The sequence below is a fragment of the Taudactylus pleione genome, unplaced genomic scaffold (genome assembly GCF_031769625.1).
Source record: "Taudactylus pleione unplaced genomic scaffold, aTauple2 ptg000007l, whole genome shotgun sequence".
Taxonomy (NCBI): domain Eukaryota; kingdom Metazoa; phylum Chordata; class Amphibia; order Anura; family Myobatrachidae; genus Taudactylus; species Taudactylus pleione.
The window spans coordinates 11,882,459-11,909,090 of record NW_028284410.1 but is presented as its reverse complement, the minus strand read 5'-3'; the positions used below and the strand labels follow the sequence as shown (position 1 = coordinate 11,909,090).

General features: G+C 43.2%; 1 protein-coding gene and 1 pseudogene across 2 annotated transcripts in view; both read right to left on the bottom strand.

Annotated features, from left to right (window-relative positions):
• Positions 1-26,632, bottom strand: part of RSPO1 (R-spondin 1) — a 163,582-nt gene that overhangs the window by 70,531 nt on the left and 66,419 nt on the right. The window lies entirely within an intron of this gene.
• On the bottom strand, positions 25,671-25,789 carry LOC148542892 (5S ribosomal RNA; annotated as a pseudogene).

The following is a 26,632-nucleotide window of genomic DNA, read 5'->3' as shown; positions in this document are numbered from 1 at the left end:
TTGTTTTGCCTTGTGACTCACATTTTAACATATGCTATCTCCATCCTTGTTTTGTGATTTGGAATTTTCACCGTTTTCTACCTTTTACCCAATTCACCAAAACAGCTGCCTTTTTTCAAGAGTCTAAATGAAAGTAAGTAAACTAAGTAATCAGTATGAGTTACAGAGCAGAGCAAAGGCGTTGTGAAGGTTGCAGAAAATGCAATAGTGGTAGCTTCAACACTGATGAGATAACTTCCTTGGATTCTTGAAGTTCATATAGTTTGTTCTTGTAAATTAAACAACTATGGCTTACTGTATCACCTAGATGCTATAGTGATGCATGTTGTGTACAGGCATTCTTTACTGGTCTTCCTTCTTTAGGGTCCATAGGGCTCCACAGGGAGACATTGGGGTGTAGGTGGGACCTGGAGGACTGGACACCAACAGCAAAGCTTTTCAATCCCAGGATGCTCTGGTCCTTCCTCTTATACCCCACACACAGCATGAGGGCACTTCAGTGTTGTTGGTGTCCGGCAGGAGCTGGACCACCATTATAACAGGGGGCTGCATTAAGCAGCCCAAGCTTTTATTTCATGATTTATTATATTTCTATTTTTTTACTATAACGGCCGAGCAGCACCAGACGTCTGTGCTGCTACCCCATCACCCCTCTTAGGCGCCATGACTCCAAGCCTGTGATATGAACTCCCAGCGGGGCTCCGAGGAGGACTAGTTAACAGGTACTCGGACCCCAGACTGCAGCCCAGAATTCAGGGGAAAGGTAAGGCGGAACCCTGTTCGCGGGGACCTACATTGTTACGCATTCTTGCCTCCGGTCTAAAGAGACAGACCGGAGGCACTGATGTGGACACTGGTGCACCCATGACTCCACTAGACCACCGGGGGAAAAACATACTGGTGCAGGGCATATGTAAGGAGGCCAGGGGACCTGGTGGTTAATGTCAGCATGGGGAGAAGGCGCTCTCCCTGCAGCCCCTCCCACAGTCCAGGGTGCCATACCACTGTGGTCTTGGTGTTTCCTGGGCTGCTCCTCCCTCACCCTCCGCCCCCCCAGAGACACGCAGCAGCCATTTTCTGCAAGCAGGTCTCCAGGAACGCTGGGTCCAATCTCCCTGTATACCTCTCCCACAGGCCAGGTCATACAGCACTATATACTACTAGCCACTGTGGTCTGTGTAGTTGATTTTAGTGCCCATTGTAAACATGTAATGTTTTTCTGCATTTGTTTGTGACTTGTGCTAGCGCTAATCTATACTGTACAGCTTATACCTTTCCCTTTATTCTACTATAACCTGACATACAAAGGTATAGGGGGTTCATTGTACCTCACATTTACCAGATACTTGTGAGGGCTATCACATACTTTATAACACAGTTGCACGCTACACTGTGCCATATTATCCAGGGTGTTCACTGCACTGTAGCATACTTTTAGGGGTATTCAATATGGGTGCGATAACATTGTTTTTTGCGTTAATATCACACTTTTTAACTTTTTTGCGTTAATATCACTGGTTTTAGTTTTACACCGTATTCAATTTCAAAGAATTATCGCAGTTTGAAAAGTCTTTGCTAAAAAACGGGTATAAGTTTTCACCATTGAATAGGTGTCGAAAAAAAGTGTAGAATTGGGGTTTAGGGGTGCAGGCTTAAAAAAAATAGCCTGCACCCCTGGGAATGACATTTAAAAAAGAACTGTGTCAAAAAAAGTAAAAAAAAAAAATAGGAACACCCCAAAAAATTAATTTAAAAATTGGGGTGAAAAAAAAAAATGGGAAAAAATTGTTTAAGAATAGGGAAATAGGTTCAGGGCTATTCTGCAAGTATGCGGCAGATGTTTTCTAGAATAGAATTATAGCGGCAGGTGCACAAATGCAGAATATTTAAAAACTTACTTTAGGGACTTAAAAATATGCTAGTACCCCAAATTTGATGGGACCACTTAAAAAAATGAAAAAAATAACCTAAGTTCTCTTCTGCATCACTTCTTCAATGTTGGAAAAAAAACACCTGCTGCGGCTATTTAAAACCCCGGCTTACAATTAAAGGCTAAAACGGGGGTACCCATAGTGATCTCCCATGTTTTTACAACTTTACAGGGGTCTTACAATTATTTTAAGGAAAAATTTGTAACTTTACGCAAATCCAATTTCGGAGTTTCCCTTTTTCTTTAATTTTATTTTGAATACGGGGATAAGCGGGAGCGCGCACCATACCTTTACGCAGAAAAAAACTCTGATATGAAACGTTAACTTCGCCAGGGAAGTTAACCTTTCATATTGAATACCCCTCTTTGTATTTTGTTATTCTTGTGGCTATGGCTGGCATAGGAAAGAATAACAAGCAGCCTGATGCTACTCCTCCTACTCTGGTGTCTTGTAAGTCCTGCTTTGCGGGCTTAGCCACAGAGGACCTCATTCAGGATGGTCTCTGCATTAATTGTTACACAGCCCCAGGCCCATCAGCCCCGGGGTCTCTCCCTCAGGACCCACCATGAGCTGCCTTTTCACAAATGCTGTCAAAACTTACTGACCAAGTAGCAGTCCACCTATGGGTTGGCCACAGCACAGTGGTGTAACTAGGGTATTTGGAGCCCAGGGCAAATTTGAAAAGGGAGCCCCCCCACCCCCCGCCTAAGGCGCGCGCAACAAAAATGGGCGTGGTCACTTAAACATGGGGCGTGTCAACATGACACACCCCTTTTTTTCAAACTGAACATTCCTATTCATATGCACGTTAACCCCAGTAGTACCCCTTATACAGTACCCCCAGTATGCAGTTGTGGTCCCTCTTATGCAGGCCCATAGTAGTGCCCCTTATACAGTATCCCCAGTAGTGGTCCCCCTTATACAGCCCCCAATTAGTTCCCCTTACTCAGTACCCCCAGTAGTGGCCCCCCAAATGCAGTGCCCCACGTAGTGTTCCCCCTTATGCAGTGCCCCCAGTAGCAGTCCCCGCAATGCAGTGCGCCCAGCAGTGGTATCCCCTTATGCAGTGCCCTTTATATGGTGCCCCCAGTAGTAGTCCCCCGCCTGTGTAGTGCCCTTTATATAGTGCCCCCAGCAGTAGTCTCCCCCATGCAGTTTTCCCAGTAGTGGTCCCCTTATGCAGGCACCCTGTAGTGATCCCCCCTATCCAGTGCCCCCTGTAGTGGCCCTTCCTATTATTGCCCCTAGTGGTCGAAGTGGAAATTTTGAAGTGGGGGGTATGGTGACAGTGTGTTTGCGCGCTGAATGTACGCGTCAAAAAGGGCATGGCCGTATATCACAGGGGCGTGGCTATGAGTCATAAGGGGTGTGGCCACTTAATTACACATTTTCCATAGGGAAAAGCTAAACACATAGGCCCCCGCAGAAAATATATTAATCACATAACACTGCACACAAAAAAAACAACAACACACACACACACACATTGGAACCCATAGGGAAAAAAGCTAAACACATAGGCCCTCGCAGAAAATATATAAATCAGCGGAGCTTTGCATGGGCAAAAAAACTCATTGACAGCCATAGGAAAAACCAAACTACATAGGCCCCCGCTGCAGAAAATTACAGTAAATCACATAAGCTTTGCAAGGAAAAAAAACACAAATTGGGGGGCATTTCAATTATAAATGATGTGAATAGCACTGGGAAAGCATTCCTGAAGCTATTCAATTGTTTTCCCCATACCTGGCAGGTGTTTAAGCGCGGTAACCAGCATTATCCAACTAAAGTGCCTGTTGCGATACTGTCAGCACCTCGCTAAACTGAAAAACAGCATCACTGACAGCACTTTAGTTGATTTCTGCTTGCAACAATATATTCTCTACTTGGACTAAAGCCCCCCATACATTAGCGACAGATCGCACCGATCCTGCGATAGGATCCGTCGAAGGATCGGTGAAATTCCACCAGTTAAATTTCACCAATCTATTTTGATCGTGATTGGCAAATCTGTTGCTAATGTATGGGGGCCTTAACAGTGTGGTCAATTGAACCCCTTCACTGCGCTATTCAACATTGCATTAAAATGAATTTCCCCTGAATAGCACTGATAAGAAAATAACGAAATTCATAGGCTACAGAAAAAAAAACACACTTTGGAATCGGTAGGAAATTGTTGTTAGGAGGTACACGGGGTGGGGAGGCACACAGGGGTAATGAGGCACTCAGGGGGCAATGAGGCACACAGGTGGTAGGGGTACACACTAAAGAGGAGAAATAACTTAATGCAGTATTACTCACCGACTGCTGCTGTCTGACTCCAACAAGGTGAAGCGGAGAGGGATCCATAAAGAGGAGTGTGGAGGGAAGCAGGGATACATGCAGGAGCCAGTGACACCAACAACTGTGCTAGAGAGGGGGGAAGCACAAGCCCCCAGTCGAAGAGAACCAAGCCTCATGGCTCCCTCAGCAGCCCAGCTCACTGTCACTCTCACCTCGAAGGCATAAGTGGCTGTGACTCCTTTCACTGTAACCAGTGGGGGACAGGCCTATACAGACAGCCTGGAGGGCAAGCGGTGGCGGAGGCACAGTAATGGACTGCAGTAATAGATGCTGCAGACCTTCCGGTGGAGGACACGCCCCCGGCGCACGCGGGCGGGCATTTGGTCACACCGTGCGGGCGGGCATATAGCACATGCGGGCAAGTGAGCGGGGGTGTGGAGGTACAGTGTTGGTCTCTGCAGCTAGATGAGACCTTCCGGCGGGGCGGCGGCTCCTAGCACCCGCGGACAGCGGGTGGGTTGAGGATCAGTGCACACGAAGGCAGGTGGATGGGAGGGAATGGGCGGGCAGCAGCACATTGACAGATAGTGACAGTCCAGCTTTTTTACTGAGCCAGCCACATAGACACACTGTGGCTGGCTTTAGGGGTTGCCCTAGCCCTCTGTCCTATCAACTAGCAAAAAAAAAAAAGTTCAGTGCATGAAGTGGCGGTATGCTATACCGTTACATACCGGCACACTTCGAGCACTGATTGCCCCCAATAGTGGTCCCCCGAGTGCAGTGCCTCTAGTAGTAGGCCCCTTTTATAATGCCCCCAGTGGTAGTTCCCCCCCAAGTAGTAGTCCCCAGTAGAGGTTCCCCCTCCCGATTTAAGTGCCCCCAGTAGTAGCCCCCCCCAGTAGAGGTCCTCCCAAAGGCGCCCCCAGAAGTAGCCACCCCCCAGTAGAGGTCCCCCCAGTAGTAGCCACCCCCCTCCCCCTTTCTGCAGATAGGTTAAAAAATATACTTACCTGAATCCCTGCTCCTGTCCGCGACGCCGCTCCCGCCCGCCAGTCCGCCCGGGCTGGCACGCTCAGCATTATGGGACAGACGTCATGATGTCATGACGTCATGACGTCTGTCCCATTACCCACTGCAGGAGCCGGACGGAAGCCCGGCTCTTTCAGTGGGTGCTGCAGCAGTCAATGAGAGTCTATCTGACTCTCATTGGCTGCTGTTTAACACACGCATCGCCGCCAGCGCTGGCGGCGATGCGTGTGTTGTGCACAGCCTGAGCCCGCCTCCTAGCGCTATTGGGCAAGCGCTCAGGGGGAGGGAACGGGCTCAGGTGTGAAGTACAGGACTGGCGCTGGAAGCCTAGCGCCGGTCCTGTGTAAATGTGTAGCGCTGACCACACTCATTGCGGTCGGCGCTACACTGGCTAGGGTGGGCGGGCGGGCCGGTACCGTGGCCGGCGGCGCCCCCCCGCGCCGCCGCTCCAACGGCGCCCGGTGCACGCACCCCGCTCACCCTGCCCTAGTTACGCCACTGCCACAGCAGGTACTCCCTGCAAATCCTTTGCCTCCCCCATGTGTAGTACTGACTACCTCAGTACAGAGTTTGGCTAATACATCTATAGTTTTTCAGCAAATGCTGCAGAAGGAAAAGCCTTTACCTACTGAGCATACTAAACGTACTATGATATATTCCCAATCCACAGTTATCTGATTCTGAGATATCATCTGGGAAGGCTGAAGACGCAGATCTCTCTCACTATGACTCCGTCTCAGGAGAAGAGGAGGCACCCTCTAAACTAGATATACCTGCTTTTGTGAGAGCTGTTAAAACTATTCTACAAATAGAAGAGGATGAACCCACTCCTAAGAAAAAACATGCACTTTTTAAGTGACAAAAGGTTGTTTTACCAGAGTTTCCGCACTCTGACCAGCTATCTGATCACATGAGTGCAGCTTGGAATATGCCCGGTAAAAGGTTTCAAATTCCAAAATGGTTCAGTTCCTTTTACCCTCTTCCAGCTACTGATTGTACTAAATCGGAAGTTTCCCCAGCAGTGGATTCTCATTTAACACGTCTGGTTAAAAATGCCACCTTAGCCATTCATACTGCAACCTCCTTGAAGACTACAGATAAACGAATAGAAGCTTTTCATACATCCATATACTCTCTTACAGGAGCTATTACTCGTCCTGCTAGGAGTACGGCCTGGGTGGCAAAAGCCAGTGAGAGTTCATCAACAATATCTCCAGTTTGCTATACTACAGCAACATTAATAATTTCAGGCTCTGCCGTTCGGCCTTTCAATGGCCCCCCGGGTCTTGAACATGATCATGGCAGTTATGATGGCCTCTCTTCATTGTCAAGGGATCAGACTGCTCCCATACTTGAACGATCTCTCACTGTTGGCCAGCTCCCCAGAGACTCTTCACCGCCATCTACAGGTAACCATTGCCTTTCTTCAAATGCATGGTTGGCTGATCAACTGGAAAAGATCTTCCCTAACACCCTCTCAAAGGATGGTACATTTGGGCGCCCTCCTGGACTCTCAAGTTCAGAGAATCTTCCTAATGGCGGACAAAATTTCAGCAATCCAGCACAGACTACACAGACTGCTCCACAGTGTCAATTCACTCTGCAATGCAGGCCTTTGGATCAATGGTGTCCACCTTCGACATGGTGGAGTTCACCCAGTTTCACTCCAGGCCCCTACAACACTTGATCCTCTCCAGGTGGAATGGGATACCACATCTGCTCAAATCCCAGAAGATGAGCCTCCCCCCAGAGATTCACCTGTCCCTAGCCTGGTGGCTACAGACTTCCCATTTGAACAAGGGTCGTCACTTTTGGATCCCGGACTGGGCTCTCCTCACCACGGACGCAAGCCTCCGAGGGTGGGGCGCAGTAACCGGCCAGCACTCCTTCCAGGGCCAATGGTCCTCAGTCGGGGCAGTATTATCAATCAACATCCTGGAACTTCGAGCAATCTACAGAGCTCTCACTCTGGTTTAGAGTATTCTGAAAAAAAGGCCAGTACAAGTACAGTCCGACAATGCCACGGTTGTGGCCTACTTTAATCACCAAGGGGGCGCTTGAAGTCAGTCAGCAATGACGGAAGTGTTCCGCATTCTCACGTGGGCTGAACGGAATCTCCCAGCCATCTCCGCAGTGTTCATCTCGGGGGTTCTCAGGTGGGAAGTGGACTTCCTCAGCCATTACAACGTGCATACAGGAGAATGGTTTCTACATCCAGAAGTCTTTCAGCTTCTAGTAGACAAATGGGGTCTTCCAGAAGTAAATCTCATGGCCTCAAGACACAACACAAACTACCAATTATGCAGCCAGAACACAGGACCCTGACACGGCCTTCATAGATGCATTGTTGGTGAAATGGAACTTCCATTTGGCATCTCTTCCCTCCAATATCCCTACTTCCTCTAGCGCTTCGAGAGCTCCAGCTTGGCCCAGACGTCATTGGTACTCCATTCTTCAAAGGCTCTCCATAGACGTTCCTCTTCAACTTCCTCTAGTAGACCTGTTGTCTCAGGGTCCACGTCTACATCCAGACCTAGCCTGTCTATCTTTAGTAGCTTGGCTCTTGAGACATCTCTCCTAACGGCTAAGGGTTTCTCCAGCTCTGTGGTCCAGACCATGCTCAGAGCATGTAAACCAGCCTCAGCCAGGATTTACCACAGAATATGGCATACATATTTCCAATGGTGTGCTCCAAGAAACTATTACCCACAAGTCTTTAAGGTTTCTCATATTCTTGCCTTTCTTCAGGATGGACTGGATCTAGACCTCCACCTAGCATCTCTGAAAGTGCAGGTCTCTGCTTTGTCTATCTGGTTTCAGCGCAGAATTGCTACTATACCGGATGTTCAAACCTTCATGCAAGGTGTTCTACATATACAACCTCCCTTTGTCCCTCCTGTGGCTCCATAGGATTTGTCAGTGGTGCTCTAAGCACTTCAGGAACCTCCATTTGAACCAATGGAATCAGTGGATGTCAACTGATTACTGCAAAGACTCTGGGCCTGATTCAGAGCCAGACGCTCTGACAAGAGCGCTCGCTCTGAATCAGGGCCCTCCTACCTAAAATTGGAGTGGCCTCTTGGCCGCTCGCATAGCTTATGCGAGCGGCCAAAATGATGGTCACGATGGTCAAGACCATCGCGACCATTGGGCTTGCGATGAGACCCTGCGGTAGGGTCTCGTGGCCGCAAGCCCTGGAGTGATTTTGGCTCTATCAGAGCTAAAATCACTCCCACTGACATCACTAGTGATGTCAGTGGGGCAGGCCCCAGATGGTAGGCGTTCCCATGGGAATGCCTCCGTCTGGGCAGCAACGCCCCCGGCACGCCCACCAAAGGGGGCGTGCTGTCACTCACCATCGACAGCACGCCCCCTTTGGTGCGAGACCCATAGTGACGGCTTGGCTGTTGCTATGCGGGTCTCGTGCATGCGCACAACAGAGCTCCCTCCGTTGTGCGCATGCGCTCTAAGGCACCATCAACCCGCTTGCGAGCACTCAGCGCTCGCAAGCAGGTCTGAATCAGGCCCTCTGTTCTTCTGGCTATAGCATCTGCCTGTAGGGTATCGGATTTAGGGGCGCTTTCATGTCGCTCCCCCTTTTTAAAATTTCATTAGGACAGGGCTGTTCTTCGTACATGCCCAGGTTTCCTTCCCAATGTGGTTTCTCACTTCCACCTCAATGAGGAAATTGTAGTTTTGGCATTATCATTTCATTTCACAGGCTTACATACAGACTAGCCTTCCTGTACCGGCTTCAGTGTCTACTCATTCTACTCGCTCTGTGGGTCCCTCGTGGGCAGCCCGGCATGGCGCCTCAGCTGAACAGCTATGCAAGGCGACCACCTGGTCCTCTGTCCACACCTTTTTTAGGTTTTATGCCTTTGATACATTTGCTTCTCAGGATGCTTCCTTCGGGCGTAGGGTTCTCCTATCAGCTCAGGAGCATTCCCACCCTTGAACAACTGCTTTGGGACATCCCCAGTGTCTCCCTGTGGAGTTCTATGGACCCTCTAGAAGAAAAGGAGAGTTATGGTAAAATTTACCTTTGTTAACTATCTTTCTTCGAAGTTCATAGGGCCACATGGCACCTGCCCTGACGCTCCTAGCTTCTATGGGTTTCTTCTCCTGGTCTCTTGTTTCCTTCTCTGTGTGAGAGTGTGATTCCTTCTCTCCTATCCTGCTCCTGCCTTGGGCTTGTTAACAAAAACTGAAGTGCCCTCAGGCTTTGGGCAGGATATAGGGGGAAGGACCGGAGCATCTTGGGATTGAAAAGCTTTGCTGTTGGTGTACGGTCCTCCAAGTCCCACCTACACCCCAGTGTCTGCCTGTGGACCCTATGGACTTTGAAGAAAGAGAACTAAATAAAGGAAAGTTTTGCCATAACTCTCCTTTTTACTTTACTTTCTAATGTAAAGTCTCGTATTCTAAGGGCCAAATGTAATTGGGTGCTGGACTCTAAAACTGCTGAGATTTCAGTGACTTAGCAGTCAAATTTAAAACAGCAGGAGCCTATTTATTAAAGTATATTTGTGTCTCACCCCCCGAAAACAACTGTATTGATACCCACAAATAGTAAGTATCCCCAGGATGTATGAAGGAGGGACCACAGCAGATATCTCCAATATTTGCTGTGGTCCCTCTATTTCCAACCACAGCCGTAGCCACCATAGGTTTCTATGGGGACTGCTGTGTTGTCGGAATTACCAAGCTCTTGACAGTAGTAGTAGCCATAGTAGCGCAGCTGAGAGGCCACTGTGAGCATCGGTGATCAACGGAACAGGAACCTATCAGAGCCCCTGTCTTGGAGACTCACCAATGGTACATCTGGGCAAATAAAGATTCCTCATTGCCGCAAATTGCAACGATTAGGAATCTTTATTTTTGGGGGTGGTCGATAGTGATATCCTGGTTGCTTTTTTCTTACTACCTTACTAAACATTGTCACTACATAAGATTTGGCTCTCAGTATTTTATTTAAGCATGTAACATGCATTCTTAAAGTGTATTAAATGCACTTAATAAAGTAATTTAAGCAGAAACAACTTTACACATGCAGCTACTGTCAAATTTTTTACTTTGTGTCAAGTTGCCTATAGCATTCAGAAACTACAGTAGAACACTCTAGAATACAAGTGAGTTGTATGGGAATGCTCATTAGGAACATAGGGCCTGATTCAGAGCCGGACGCTATTTGCGCTCGCTCGTCCAGAAAAAGGGGCTGGCTATTTAAATTGACTGTTCGTTCTTTGCTGTCTGTTGTCTGAACGAGCGAACAAAACATGTGGACGTTTTTTTGTAAAAAACGCCCCCTGGCCGCTCGCATCATACGTCATCTCCGCTATTTATTAGATTAATCGAGTACATCGAAAGGCGTCTGAACTGCTCGCAGTGCCTGTTGTTTGGATTTTCCTACCGCAATCATGTGAACAGTTCAGGCTAAGAAACAACCAAGTGACGTGGTCGATGACGCTGCTTTGTTAATTATGCATACCATTAAAACGCCCTTTTTGACCTTTTGGCACGCCTGTGTTCGGATCTCCACTCCCCGTTTTCAAGCACCTTCCCCTGTTACCACCCACAAACGCCTCATCCTGTCACTCAAATTAGCAGGCATTCGCTATTTTGCGAGCAAACGATTTTCGGCCGCACTGACTGGTTCACGCATGCGTACTAAAACCCATACGCATGCGCAGATGTGCGAACATCGCTCAGAGCGAACGAGCGGCCGCTTGCGAGCGGCTCTGAATCAGGCCCATAGCACGCTATGATGCAGGCAAGCTGTGAGATAAGTTAATGAACTGACGTCTAAATTCGAATACTCTGACAAAGTGAGGACAAAGTGCAAGGCTATGTTTACCCTATTAATTAGATTTGTTTTTCAACACCCATGCCTATGTGTATAAGCCCTAACAGCTTGTCCATACAGGTGTTTTTCATGGATGGGCAATTTTATTACTATTTTTACTGCATTCAGAAGCATGAACATTGACGCAAATAACATATTTTACACTGAGAAGCACTCAAAAACATCCCTGTGATTTGATTTGATGTCATTTCTGAGAAAGAGAATTGAATAAAGCTGCTTGTGACAGCACTGGTTATTAACACAGCCATCTTTGTTTTTCTCACATATCAGGTAAAATATCTGCACCGAAGAAAATAAAAAATGTAACAATTGAAATATCAACCTAATATCTATTAAGGCATGGCTCATCCTATAGACCAAAGGTTCCTAAACTCGGTCCTCAAGACACCCTAATGATCCAGGTTTTAAGGATAACCATGCTTGGGCACAGATGACTTACAGTAATTAGTACCTCAGTCCAGTGATGTCCCTCCCCGCGGTGACACCCGGTGTGGGGAGGGACACCTTGTGTGCGGCGTTGCCATGTGGCGCCGAAAAGGAATGTGGCTTCGGGGGAGGGGCATGGTCTTGGGGAAGGGGCGTGGTTATCACTGGGGTGGGGGGGGTGCTGGAGGTGCGGGCAGTGCCGGCTCCCTCACTGTAACAGGAGCCGAGTGCTGGACTTAATGCTACAGTGCAGCACCCGGCTCCTGTCACTCAGTCTTGATTTAACCATCTGTGCTCAACCACGGATATCCTTAAAACCTGGATTCTTAGGGTGCCTTGAGGACCAAGTTTTGGAACCTCTGCTATGGATTACACATTTATATGTAGCTGTGCTGCTTGATCCATACATTATCTCACTGTTAACATATTTAAATGGTGTCAGGGACAGTCAGGAATGTTCATGAAAATTACAGAGGATGTACAGGATTCTAATGGCTCTTTGTCACTGATGGTTGTATGTTCATTTGGTAACACTTTTTTATATAGTACTTACATATTTTGCAGCACTTTGCAGTGAATAATTAATCATTCACATGAGCACTGTCCCAACAGAGCAGTACAGTCCTACCTCCATTCACCATGTGGATGGTGCTCAAAATAATGATCAGCAGATCCAATACTGGATGATGCAGGCAACATATTTTAATGGTCTGTTGTTTAAAATCTAGTATTAAGAGTGCAAATCAAACACTAATCTACTGTATCAATTCTCCAGGTTTGCCTAATGCAGATCATATGTAACTTGGGTAGATAGATCATAAACCATGAGTACAAATTTCAGACATCTGAAACATTGACTTGCAATATAACAAATTGCAGAAATGCCTGCATCATCCAGTATTGGAGCTGTTGATCACTATTTTTGAGCACCGTCCACATGTTAAAAACAAAGAGACAAAATCAGAGATTTTGAAAATTTAAATAAAAATGAAATAAATTAAGATTAAAAGCCACCCCTAATGAATTCTACTGGATGAAACATGTTGGGTGGTGTGTTATGTTTCATTTTTGCCAAACATTGAGGAGTTCAGTCCAAAAATTATATCTCTGTCTTTCTGACCAATCAACCTTTTGCCACATAACATCAGAATCTGTGATTTTTGTGATTTTTTAATGGCAAAAGCACCAACGAGATTTGGTACCTTACTTTTTAGAAAGAGTTTTTTCCTCTTGTCACTCTGCCATATAGTCCAGCTTTGTGGAAAGTTTGTGAGATAGTTGTCACATGCATAAACTGATCAATTCCAGTTTGGAGGGATGACCTGATGTAGGCAAGGTGTTGATGGTGCCATATGCTTTAAAAGTCTTTGGGGGCGTAAAAGTCTTCGGGGGCGATTAAATTATTTTTAAAGCACTCTAATTAATGGGTGCCAAATGTTGCAATTCAATTGTTTTTGGGCACCAATTAATTATCACGCTTGTGGCTCCTAATTAGACTGGGTTTAACCACGTAAAATGGCTAAAGCTGTCTAAAGTCCTGCTTAGGGCTGTCGCCCACAGCTGTTTGCGCCTGAATGGAGCACCAATAGAATTGCTCCATCAGGCTCCTGGCATTGACAGACGCCAATGGTAACAGTTAAATTGCCCCCTTTGAAATTTATTCTGAATTAATCAAACCGCTACAAATTATGTCAGATGGTGGCCAATTAGCCTGTTGTGTGGCCAATTAGCCTGTTGTGTGGCCAATTAGCCTGTTGTGTGGCCAATTAGCCTGTTGGTTGTACCTGAGCAAGTTTATAATGGTCACTCTAACAGCATGGTCACTTATACAAACCAGGTATTTTAGTACATCAATTATATTAATTGTTAAGATTTTGTATAATGTTATGTGGAGGGTTAGAATGTATAAATAAAATGCAAACATTTTGATTTCATTTATTTTAATTTACAGGGTGTAGTGTGACAATAGGTAAGGATTGTGACAGGGTTTGAGGATTTTCTATAGACACTTTATTTCTTTTTTAAATTAAGTCTGCTCCACGGGAGGTTTCTGTCCCCCCTGAGCTCGCCTTACATGATATGTTGACTGCAGAGCCTACTTTCATAGACAAATAGGTACGATCAACTCAACATCGTTTTTGGCAATTATCAACTAACAGCACTTAGGTATTTTGTTCCTTGATGTCCCTTGATTTCTATCCAACACAATCAGAAGGAAACCATTCTCAGCAGGAGAGCACAGGCTCTGGAAAACCCGCCCAATCAATTCCAGGAAACATCTTAACATGCAGCACTCCAAGAAATTACTTAACAACGGACTCTTTCATGCTAACATTTGGACACCTGACTGTGGTTCTATCTAGACCCTTGTTCATTTCTGTAAATTTATTGGAAAAACATTCACACAATTAAATGTGACAGCTTCAGTGCTACCACACCATGTATTACAGAGAAACATTATATTAACGAGACAGTTTCCTTATAGGATAGCTAGCACGGTGGCACAATGGTTAGCGCAGATGTCTTACAGCACTGGGATCACCAATTTGATTGAACCAATACCCTCTATTTAAATATATATTAATAAATAAATCACAATGATTGGTCCAAAACAGCTCACAAAGGAATGTTTGGTCTTTACATGCTGTACTTATGTTTGGGGGTATTCGATAATAACTAGCTTGCCAACAATATTGATGACAACTGGACACCATGACACAAATAGATGTACTACTTTTAATATCATTCTAAAAAACAAAATGATTTATATGGAAAATGAATCAGTACAATTTATTTGCTGCAATTCATTGTTAAGAGTATAGTCAAAGGCATATTTTTACCTTGGAAAAACCACATTGCACTGCATAGGATGGTGACTGGAATGTGGCCTGAAGTGAACAAAAAAAATATATATATCTCACTGGCATAGTTTTAATTATGTGTGCTTGCTCTATAGTAGTTTTGGTACAGTCCTATAATTTTTTTACAGTAACTAACTTTTATTAAACAATAGTTTTTAGGCCTTTAAATGCTATGGAAGTATTGTTCATAGTCTCAAAAATGGAATAATTTGTCTATGAGATGGTTTATGAAGATTTAGGTTTCAGAAAATGTATTTAGGTTTTATAAGGTAGGCATGTATTTAGCAAGATTTGCAAAGCAGATCTTACATGTGTGGGCTAACAATACTGTATCTTCGGATGGCATTAGCTCGTTAACTGCAATGGGGCAGCCCTACCTGAGAGGGATCTTATGATAATAATGATATCTCTGGGAGCAGCAGGTTTACTGAAGAAGGACCTAATGTGTTTTGAATGTCCAATCTGGAAAATTAGCAGGAAAATGTTTTGTACACTGACAAAAACAAAACTGTTTGCCATAGGATGCTGTTCATTGTGTGCCAGTAGGAAAGTCTCTAGAGTAGGGTTGGGGAACCTTTTTTCTGCTGATGGCCATTTTGATATATATATATAACATTATTCACTGGCCTGGTGCAGGCCACACACCCTCCATGTGTTGTGTCACACAGGGGCATGGCCACATATCGCTGGTGATTACAGCAATGCCCGAAGCATCCGGGAGCTGTAGGGCAGCGGTGTGACCATCTGAAGCATCCTATGCATAGATTTTTGCTGCATGGTGTCATTCTAGGCACCCTGTTAGCCAGATGAGGCTAGCAGAAAAAAGCTCAGAGGGCCAGACCAAATGATTCCACGGGCCTTATACGGCCCCTGGGCCTGAGGTTCCCCATCCTTGATCTAGAGCAATGTCTTGGTATGGCAGCAATCATAGAGCTATCTATACACTTTATTCTTTTACTAAGCAATGCCGTTCTGACATCTATATCTCGTCATATACCTGCAATGTTATAATAAGAAAATAAAACATTCATTTATTCATCTGAACTTGAGATTTTGGTGCTGAACTGTTTTAAATCAGGGGTTCATATACTACGAGTCATTAATCAAATGTGGGTTATCAAGCTGTTTAGGACAGGTCTCTGCCATCCTCTCTTTGCAATCCTACTGCATGCTGTAAACCAAGAAATAGATTATGAATAATGCTTTAATATTAGTTTTAGGTACAAATTCCTGATTTCTTATTACATATTTAGGCTTTAAACAATAAATATATTTCATTTGTAGACAATAAAGTAATAATATAAGATTTACAAAAATGAATGACAAAAAAGAATGGATCACAAAGCTGATTAGAGACAATTTGGGTTCTGGCCAAATTTTCAATTGCCAAACCCTCCCCCAAAGGTTAAGAACCGCTGGTTTTAAAGTATTTTCAAGTTTTCGTGTCACTGTGAGGGATGTATACAATCGGAAAGCCTTGTTCACTCCAGTTGTGGAAAACAAAACAAAACAAAAAAAATCTGTTTAAAACATGTATTGTTGAGAAAGAAGACATGCTATAAATTTTGGATAACACAATAATAAAATCAGCGAGCAAACACTACAAATCATTGGCAAAGACCAATGTAATTTTTAGATTAAATTAACCAATAATTTAAACAAATAAATCTTGAATAGAGATGCAGAAAACTTTGGCTATTCTTATGGTGTCTTCATAGGTTTTAAGTAATTCCAAAAAGATGCCTAACTTTTGCTGTCAGCTGAACCAATTTCCAGAAGAATGTAGTCTATTCATTTAGTAGGAGCTACTGGACTCTTAAGCTGAGTACACACTTAGCATTTTTTATATGGTTTGTCCAATTCCAATGGATCAAAACGTTAAATTGTTAAAATCGCTAAGTGTTGCGCAGTGCGTGCTCCCATGAGGACGGCCTTACATGCAGCTCAACTTGACGATGCGGCTGATGATTCCATGCAGCAGGATGCGGCGGGGTCCTACATATCGGACGCTTGGGCATCGAATCGTCAGTGTGTACCAGCTGCCCAATATGTCGGCCAGTCGGCTGGGGTGTCGCCGGTCGCATCGCTGGGTACACACGTCGTTTAGTGTGTACCCAGCTTTAAGCTTACAGAAGTTGATGCAGAGTTAAAAATATACGCAGTTTATGAATTATATCTTGCGTGTTTTTGCACTGCAAAGTTGCAGAGTTGTATACCTTTTAATTACTTTTCCACTAATCATCATGATGATGACAAATTCAGGAAGGAGTGTTGAAGATACTATGACAGAATGACAGAAGAAGAACTTCCTGTTTCCAGGAAATAAAAGGTGCTGGTACTTAGGGCCCAATTCAGACCCCCTCGCTAGGCTGCGTTCACTTGTAGCTGCCAATGGTTCGCAATGTGCGCATGCATATGCAGCGCAGTGCATGTGCGGGAACTAGTCCAGGTGATCGGGAAGCGTTCGCTCACTGCACATAGACTGCTTGCTAGACTGAGTGACATGACAAGACGTTTGTGGGTGGTAACTGGGGGCGTGCATAATTTTCAGAAAGCATCATAGTACACATCACTTGGTTGAATTTCACACTGAAGCACTGTCAGTGCTTGCGGTAGGGTGTGGTCAACCACAAGCGCTGCAATCGCATCCAATGGTACTCGATGGTACCGATGGTTGCATACACTTCATGACGTGCTTCAGTGGAGTGTCTTAAGACATGCTTGTGGGTGTCTGCATACACACCGCGATTGCATGCCAAGAGATAGTGGGTGCGCTAATGCCTTGCCGTGCGATCGCCTGCCTTTGCTGAATATGCATACCCTGGGTGCGTGCGAATGCATCTAGCGAGCGAGTCTGAATTGAGCCCTTAGTACCATTAACTATCACTACAAATGAAACAGTAATGACAAATATCAAACCAAGTGTATGGATAAAGGCAGTCTGTTCATAAAGATATGTAAAACTCTGAATACATGTGAAAATATACATTTAGTTCCGTGCATGTAAAGTGGGAGAAATTCATGATCCCAGAGGCATAAATATAGCAGTTCCAACTTGTGGCTGCCACCAGCCTGACTACATACATGGGTTGAACAGGGCTCTATGCCACACTGTGGCAGCCCCACCTCCTAAACCCATAATGTCAAGATGTCACGCCTAGGGGATGGGGCTGATGACTATAGGATTTAGGGCACTGCCAGAAGTGTCCTAGGGATGCTACAGGTATCTACACAGGCTGTCTGTCTGGAGTGTCCTTTGGACACTCCTAGTGGCTCTGCAGCAGTCATACTGGATGCAGGGTGCCATTCAGGCTCCCTTCAAGCTACATGCATGTGTTGTGGGGCAGCGCCCTGTACGACAGCATCGCTCGCACACCCCTAATTACGGCTCTGGCAAAATGGAGTGAATTGTGTTTCCTCTGGCCCAATTCCACCACTGAAGGCACAAACTGAGTGTTAATGCTGAAATAAGGAACTTCTGTGAGCTTCAAAAGCAATCAAAGCACCAGGCACAGTACAAGTCTTATTTTACTTGATTAATTGCTCCCTATTTAAAAACTCCATCTCAACCTATTCACAAAGAAGCGTAAACACATGTCAGAGACTATGCCATTGTAGGATGCTGTTATCATATCATCTACAGATAAAATGTATTTGAAAAATAAATAGTATAATTAGTATATCCTTTAATTTTGCAATATATTTGCTGTCTATACTGATTGTTATCTTATATATAAAATTCATTGGTGTGTTTGTTTGTTTCTCTGTCCAGTTATGCATTCGGACACTCCTGCACTGATTGGGAAAAAACCAACGCGAAGAGGTCCAGTTGGATCCTGGCCAGGTTTTAGGTGGGTTAGGGTCCAGGTTGGACCTCCTGTTGGTGTACGCTGAACGGGCCTTCCACTGGTTGGACATGGATGAAAACTTTCACAGAGGGGTGGCAATTGGTCTTGGATGCTTGGCAATTGGTCTCGGATGCCTAACTTAATAAGTTGAAGATTAGGTCCCGGTCGACCTCCAGTTGGTGTACACTGGTCAGAACTTTGACCTGGGTAACCTGTTCTGGGCCTTCTACTGGATGGATTTGGATGAACACTTCACAAAGGGGTGGCAGTTGGTCTGAGATGCCTGCCAATTGGTCTGGGATGCCTAATTTATTAAGTTGAAGATTAGATCCAGCAAAGACCTCCCTATGGTGTACGCTGGTCAAAACTTTGACCCGAGGAGCCTGTTCTGGGCCTTCCACTGTATGTATTTGGATGAAAACTTCACAGAGGGGTGGCAATTGGTCTGAGATGCCTAACTTAATACCTTGAAGATTTAAACCCAGGCAACGCCGGGTACTCCAACTAGTAATTATCAATGTTGACTGTGGTACTATAAGCATGAACAATTTTCCGAATGTAATGCTACGAATTTTTGTATTTAATACCACAGATATTTAATAATTAGTATTTTCATCTGATCATGTATTTAACTATTTCAGTGCAAGCATGTGTGAACATTATTATTGCTTATTTTTTTAATTGCTTCCAACCTTTTACATTTTCAATTCTCCTCAAGAAATATGTGTTTTCTTCTTGCTGTCTATTATTAATTAATTAATACATATTGACTTGATGGACATCAGAACAATAAAATCAGAGCTACTATTATTTCATGGGCTGTAGTGGATAGATGAGTCCTTCTGCTACCTGAACATGCTTGCATCTAGGATAATAGGAAATTTGCTCTGATGCATAAATGTAATTTACTGTGGGCTAATTAAAGCAGCGGGGCTATTCAATTAGACTCGAAGGCAGACCGCAGGCTGCAAACACTCAGACTCCAAAATAATTTTTATATGGTGCTTCCTTTATCAAGAGAGGGTATATTTGCAATTTATACTGTACTTAGAGTACCTAATTAGCGCATTATTCCACTGGGATGCAGTCACTGTAGACATGTGAAACTAGTTTAATTTTAACTAGCTACCTGTCTCGACTTTGCACGGGAGAAATTTTGAATTTACGGCGATAGCCTTTTTTTAACCGAGGTCTTATAAGATTGCCTTGTAGATGACATTAGCCATGTTTCCTCCAAATGGCAACATGAAAAGATATAGTTTAGACGCTAAAGGCCACGTAAAGTTGTCCATGAGAAAAACACTCTACACTAAGGTCGACTCCAGCCACATTAAGTGTCTACCCCTGTGCTTTATTAATTGCCATGCCAAAGCAGAATCTCACTGGGTTTGAAATGAAAGAATAATTTTTCTCATACATTAAATAGTAACGGTAAAAAAAGGGAAAAACTGAAATTTTGTATCATAATTTTTGTCATACATTAATGTATCATACACCTAAACCTTCTTCGACAAATGCTCTATAGAATAGTGAAAACTGCATCAAAATCCTTCCCAGTGGTCCTCGAGATTAGCCCGAACACACAGACAGACGCTTACTAGGAACCATTATTTCATTGACTTGCTTCACTAAAATCATCACTGCTTGGCTCCCTTTTATCATACATTAATGTTTCATAGGCCTAAACCTTCCTTGACAAATGCTCCATAGAATAGTTTAAACTGCATCAAAATCTGTCCAGTGAGATTAGCTCAAACAAACAAACAAACAAACAAACAGATGCCTACCAGGGACTTTATTTTATACTATGTATAGATAATACAAAATACACACCATGATGTATTTATAATTACCTGTTGTAACTGTGCAAAAACTAATATAAGATATAAACAGAAAAACAAATATACAGTGGGAGAGAAGAGCTGGAAAAGGGTCAAGTAACGAAGCCTGACAATAATTGTTACAAATGTTTGATTAAGCATATCACCATACTTTTGTAAACAATTCTCCTCATTCCTGTACCTGGATAGTGGGGCAAGGAAATGGAAAAGCTTAACTGTAACAACAGTAAAATGTATTTTTATCTACATATTTTTTAATATCAAAAAGAATTCCAAAAGAAAATAATACTGGCTTTGTACAGCTGTGAGATGCATGGACAGGTCCACCAATGGAAGTGAACTTTGATTGAGGGGGAAGATCTAGCTAGAGGCCCAGCAGTTTCTAGTTACACCCCTGCATGAACTCTATTTCTACACAAGGTTCAAGCCTATTCTTAGCCCTAGTGTTTTATTAAAAGTACCAGTCTAAGAGCTAAACCAAACTCAATGAATGATTATATAGAAAAGGGAATATGATCTTGGCGTCTTGGCAAGTAGGAAGCCAAGCATGTTTGACTAAGATGTCATAACAACGCTGGTGTTCTGCAAGAACAATTAAATGTTTAGGAAAGGCTTTGTGAGAAATGGACTTGTGAGTGTTTTGTCTCCAGCTCTTAATTCTTAAAAGCTCAGAAGTCCCAGCAAAAGCACACTCTGTGCCGCTTAAGATGCACACAAGACTCTCCAAGTGGGCTATTTGTGAGATTATGATTGTCGTTTCTATTCCCTAACATACTGTAGTAGACCTATTTGTGATTTTAGAAAATGATACTGTATTGCAGAAGTGCAGTTTAAGAGGAGAGACAGGGTTAGTAATTCGAATACTTCCTAAAGATATACAAATTTGTTTGTTTGAGGCCCCTTATGGAGAAGATAGGTACATGTAAAAGTTGCACAAAGATAAGTTATTCATTATTACATTATTAGCTTCTATTTTTCTTTTTTTTCAATATGTTTGTAGTTTGGGCGTAATAGTGGTTACAAATACACAAATATGTATTTATAAACCATGATTTTGTGGAAAAGTCCCCCCACTTCACATCACCTTATTGAACCAGATTTGTAATAACAGATTTCTAAAAACACATAATATATATATACAGTACCAGTCAAAAGTTTGGACACACCTTCTCATTCAATGGTTTTTGTTTATTTTAATTATTTTCAACATAGTAGTTAAATACTGAAGACATCAAAATTATGAAAGAACACATATGGAATTATGTTGTAGACAAAAAAGTGTTAAACAAATCAAAATATGTTTTATATTTTAGATTCCTCAAAGTAGCTCCCTTTTTCTTGGATGACAGCTTTGAACACTCATGGCATTCTCTCAATCAGCTTCATGAGGTAGTCTCCTGGAATGGTTTTCCAACAGTCTTGAAGGAGTTCCCAGAGGTGCTGAGCACTTGTTGGCTGCTTTTCCTTCACTCTGGGGTCCAAATCATCCCAAACCAGCTCAATTGGGTTTAGGTCGGCTGATTGTGGAGGCCAGGTCACTGACGCAGCAGTCCATCACTTTCCATATTGGTCAAGTAGCCCTTACATAGCCTGGAGATGTGTTTGGGGTCATTGTCTTGTTGAAAAACAAATGATGGTCCCAGTAAGCGCAAACCAGATGGGATGGCATGGCGCTGCAGAGTGCTGTCGTATCCATGCAGGTTAAGTGTGCCTTGACGTTTGAATAAATCACCAACAGTGTCACCAGAAAAGCACCCCCACACCATCACACCTCCTCCTCCATGCTTCACAGTGGGAACCACACATGCAGAAACCATCCGTTCACCTTCTCTGCGTCTCACAAAGACATGGCGGTTGGAACCAAAAATCTAAAATTTGAACTCATCAGACCAAGTACATTTCCACTGGTCTAATGTCCATTCCTTGTGTTTCTTGGCACAAACAATTCTCTTCTTCTTCTTGTTCATCCTCAGTAGTGTCTTCTTCGCAGCAATATGACCATGAAGGCCAGATTCACGCAGTCTCCTCTGAACAGTTGATGTTGAGATTTGTCTGCTACTTGAACTCTGTGAAGACTTTATGTGGTCTCTAATCTGAGGTGCTGTTAAGTAACGGTTTCTGAGTCTGGTAACTCTAATGAACTTATCCTCTGCAGCAGAGGTAACTCTTGGTTTTCCTTTCCTGGGGCGGTCCTCATGAGAGCCAGTTTCATAATAGCATTTGATGGTTTTTGCAACTGCACTTGAGGATACATTCAAAGTTCTTGAAATTTTCTGTATCGACTGACCTTCATGTTTCAAAGTAATGATGGACTGTTGTTTCTCTTTACTGAGTTGAGTGGTTGGTTCCAAAATATGGATTACAACAGTAGTCAAATAGTGGTGTCCACTGTGTACTAACCCTACCTCTGCACAACACAACTGATGGTCTCAAACACATTAAGAAAGCAAGTAATTCCACAGATTGACTCTTGACAAGGCACACCTATTAATTCAAAACCATTCCAGGAAACTACCTCATGAAGCTGATTGAGAGAATGCCAAGAGTGTGCAAAGCTGTCATCAAAGCAAAAGGGGGCTACTTTGAGGAATCTAAAATATAAAACATATTTTGATTTGTTTAACACTTTTTGTTTACAACATAATTCCATATGTGTTCTTTCATAGTTTTGATGTCTTCAGTATTAATCTACTATGTTGAAAATAATTTCAATAAACAATAACCATTGAATGATAAGGTGGCCAAACTTTTGACTGGTACTGTATATATATATATCTTGTAAAATAAATTGCACACATCTCACAAAAAGGACTGGTGCACAGTCACAGCTTGAGCACATAAACACATCTAAACCTCCATATCCCTGAGGGTTTAGGAAGGAAAAGGACCAGTACTCCATATTCAAAGCAATGTAAAAATTCCCTTAATGCCATCACAAGTTTTAAGCCATCTTGAGCATCATAAACACATCAATACTTATCAGTAAAGTGTCCCATCTCAATAGGGGAGATTCACTCCAACATATACCCCACATTGTCCGACAGCTGTTTCTTAAAGCTTAAGCTGTTTCTTAAAGGGGTAGCCAGGAATCTGACTGTAACCAAGCTCGTTAGGCATATAGCTACTTGTCCTAAAAATAACGGCACTCAGTGTCCAGTAGTTGAAAAAGCAAATATTTTATTCAAAGTGATCAACGTTTCAAGGCTACATCAGCTTTTTTGTCAGGGCAACCTGGATGAAATGTAGCCTTGAAATGTTGGTCACTGATATACACACACACCGATTTAGTCATAACATTAAAAGCACTGACAGGTGGTGTGAAGAGTATTAATTGCCAATATAGAATGGCACCTGTCAAGTGGTAAGATATATTAGGCAGCAAATGAACACTCAGTTCTTGAAGTTGATGTGGTGGAAGCAGGAAAATTGGCAAGCTTAGGGATCTGAGTGACTTTGACAAGAGCTAAATTGTGATGGCTACAAAACTGGGTCAGATCATCTCCAAAATATCAGGTTTTGAGGGTGTTCTCTATATGCAGCAATTAGTACCTACCTAAAGTGGTCCAAGGAAGGACAACCAGCAAACCAACAACAGGGTTATGGGCTTCCAAGGTACATTGATGCGCATGGGAACGAAGGCAAGCCAAGCTGGTCCTATCCCACAGAAAATCTACTGTAGCACAAATTGCTGAAATAGTTCATACTGGCTATGATAAAAAGATGTCAGAACACACAGTGTATGGTAGCTTGCTTTTTATGGGGCTGTGTAGTCGCAGACTGGTCAGAATGTCCATGCTGATCCCTGTCCACCACTGAAATCGCCCCCACAATATGCATGTGAGCATCATAATTGGACAATGGAGCAGAGTGAAAGAAGGTGGCCTTGTTTGATGAATCACGGTTTCTTTTACATCATGTTGCTGGTCGAATGCATGTGCATGGTTACCTGGGGAAGAGATGGCACCAGGATGCACTATAGGAAGAAGGCAAGCCAGCAGAGGCAGTGTGATGCTCTGGGCAATGCTCTGCTGGTAAACCTTGAGTTTGGCAATTCATGTGGATATTACTTTGACACGTATCACCTACTGTACCTAAAAATTGTTGCAGGCCAGGTACACCCCTTTATGGCAATGGTATTTCCTGGTGGCAGTGGTCTCTTTCAGCAGGATAGTGCACCATGCTACACTGCAAAAATCATTCAGGAATGGTTTGAGGAACATGACAAAGAGTTCAAGGTGTCAAATTGGCCTCCAAATTCCCCAGATCTCAATCAGAATGAGCGTCTGTGGGATTTGCTGGAAAAACAAGTCCAAGCCATGGAGGCCCCACCTCACAACTTACAGGTCTTAAAGCATCTGCTGCTGACGTCTTGGTGCAAGATACCACAGTAAGACCTTCAGAGTCCATACCCTGAGAATGACCTACCAATTTTATATATACATATATATATATATAAATATATAATAGCTCAAAGGCAAGAGAGCAGCTACCCCAACGCGTTTCATCCAATGGGACTTTTTCAAGGGATGATAGCTAGCAAACATGAGTCCATATTTATACCAAACTTAAACAGAACTAATTAGTCACCCTCATTTCAATTAGTGACCTCATATCCGGTCTGATGGAGGGATTTAACAAAAGAAAATTCCAAAACACTCCTATGTATGAAATACATTAATTATAATAAGAACGGAATTCCAGTAACGTCCTAATTTTTCTAAAAATATGTATAACTAAGCGTGAAACTTAGCGGTACTTCCGCCCAAGAGATTATGAGTTTCCGCCCTTAACATCAACATCCGCCCTCTTCCTGGTCCAGACGGAGACTAATGGCAATAGGATCGACATCCACTAAACACCTACGACTTCTGCCCTCACTTCTGGCTCCATGTGGCGTCCGTCTTTCCAATCAGCATCCAGGAATATTATCACGGGTATCCAGCTTCCGTCCGGTCCACATGACTTCCGCCCTGACTCAAGTATCCATCGTCTCGGCAAGCATCCGCCCGTAGACGACATCATCAACATCCCTTCTCCTATCATGTTCCAGAAATAGGCACAGCCATAAGTCTACGGAAGCAAGAAAACTTAGTAGTTTTTGGGAAATTAGAAGCGCCATTTTGAGAAAGTGTAACTTAGCCCAAAGTGTTAAAGTTGATAAACACACCAATTAAATAGGCATAACATGATGATAGCGATATCAGATAATAAAACTAAGTATAGCAACATAGCCTTAAAATCACAACATCAAATTCAAAATAGCAAATAAATAATAATAAAAAATGACGACAAAGGCACAAATCATTGGCTGGTTAAGAGGAATAATAAATAATAATATTGATAAAAACTAGGCAATTAAAATAGTGATGAGGAGCAATAGTCTTCATAAAGAATAGTCTTTATAATGAAAAATAATTATACAGTCTTTATAAAAAATGGTCTTTATGAAAAAATCTTTATAGAAAGTGCAAAAAAGAGGAGGGGTTTGTAGATAAAAATCATAATTAACCATGGAACAAGGATAGAGAGTAAGAACCATTCAGAGACACAGTGGCTATCTCACACCCTGTTGTAAGTATGTATGAACAATACAACACCTGGTATTACCAGGAGGTCTCCCATCCCAGTACTGGCCAGGCCCATACATGCTTAGCTTCCAAGATCAGATGAGATTGGGCATATACACAATGGTTTGGTTATAGGTCCCTTTTGACATACACAACTACCGCCTTGTCTCTTACAAGAATGGAGCAATCTCGTAACTCTCATTAAATCCTTGTGGAGCCATGGTGTTCAACTCGAAGATCCAGAACATTTCTCTTCTTGAAAGTTTGTTCCCTAGATCGCCCCCTCTCTCTCCTAATTTAACATGCTCTATTGATTTAAAAGTTAAGTCCTCCGGATTGGAATCATGGTAGATAGAGAAATGCTTAGACACCGCATGTCCGTCAACTTTGTTCTTAATATTGCCAACATGCTCTTGAATTCTCAACTTTATTGGTCTCTTAGTTTTCCCCACGTACTTTAAACCACACTTGCACTCTAAGAGTAGATGGTAGAGATGGTATTGCAGTTCATATAGTTCTTGATTTTATATTCCTTTGAACCATCAAAATTGTGGAATATTTTTCTTCGTGGATGGATAAACTTACAGACATTGCAATGTCCACATTTATAACAACCAAGACACTTGGGGAGGATTTCACTGGTTTTGAATGTCCCACTCTTAATCATACTCAGTGCTAAGATGTCTTTTAAATTCCTGCTTTTCTTGTAAATTATATCAGGCCTTGAAGGGAGAACCTCTTTCAGGACTGGGTCCTTAAGCAAAATATGCCAATGTTGCTGTAAAGAATTCCTAATTTTGTTCTCGTGTCCATTATAGGTGGTCACAAAAAGCACACAGTTTTTCTTTCCCAGATCTTTATTTTTATATTGTAACAATTCATCCCTTGTCAAGTCTTTGGTTTTTTTCTGCCGCCTGTGATAATAATTTAACAGGATAACCTTTGTTGAGGAATCTCTCAGTGTAAACTTGAATTTGTTT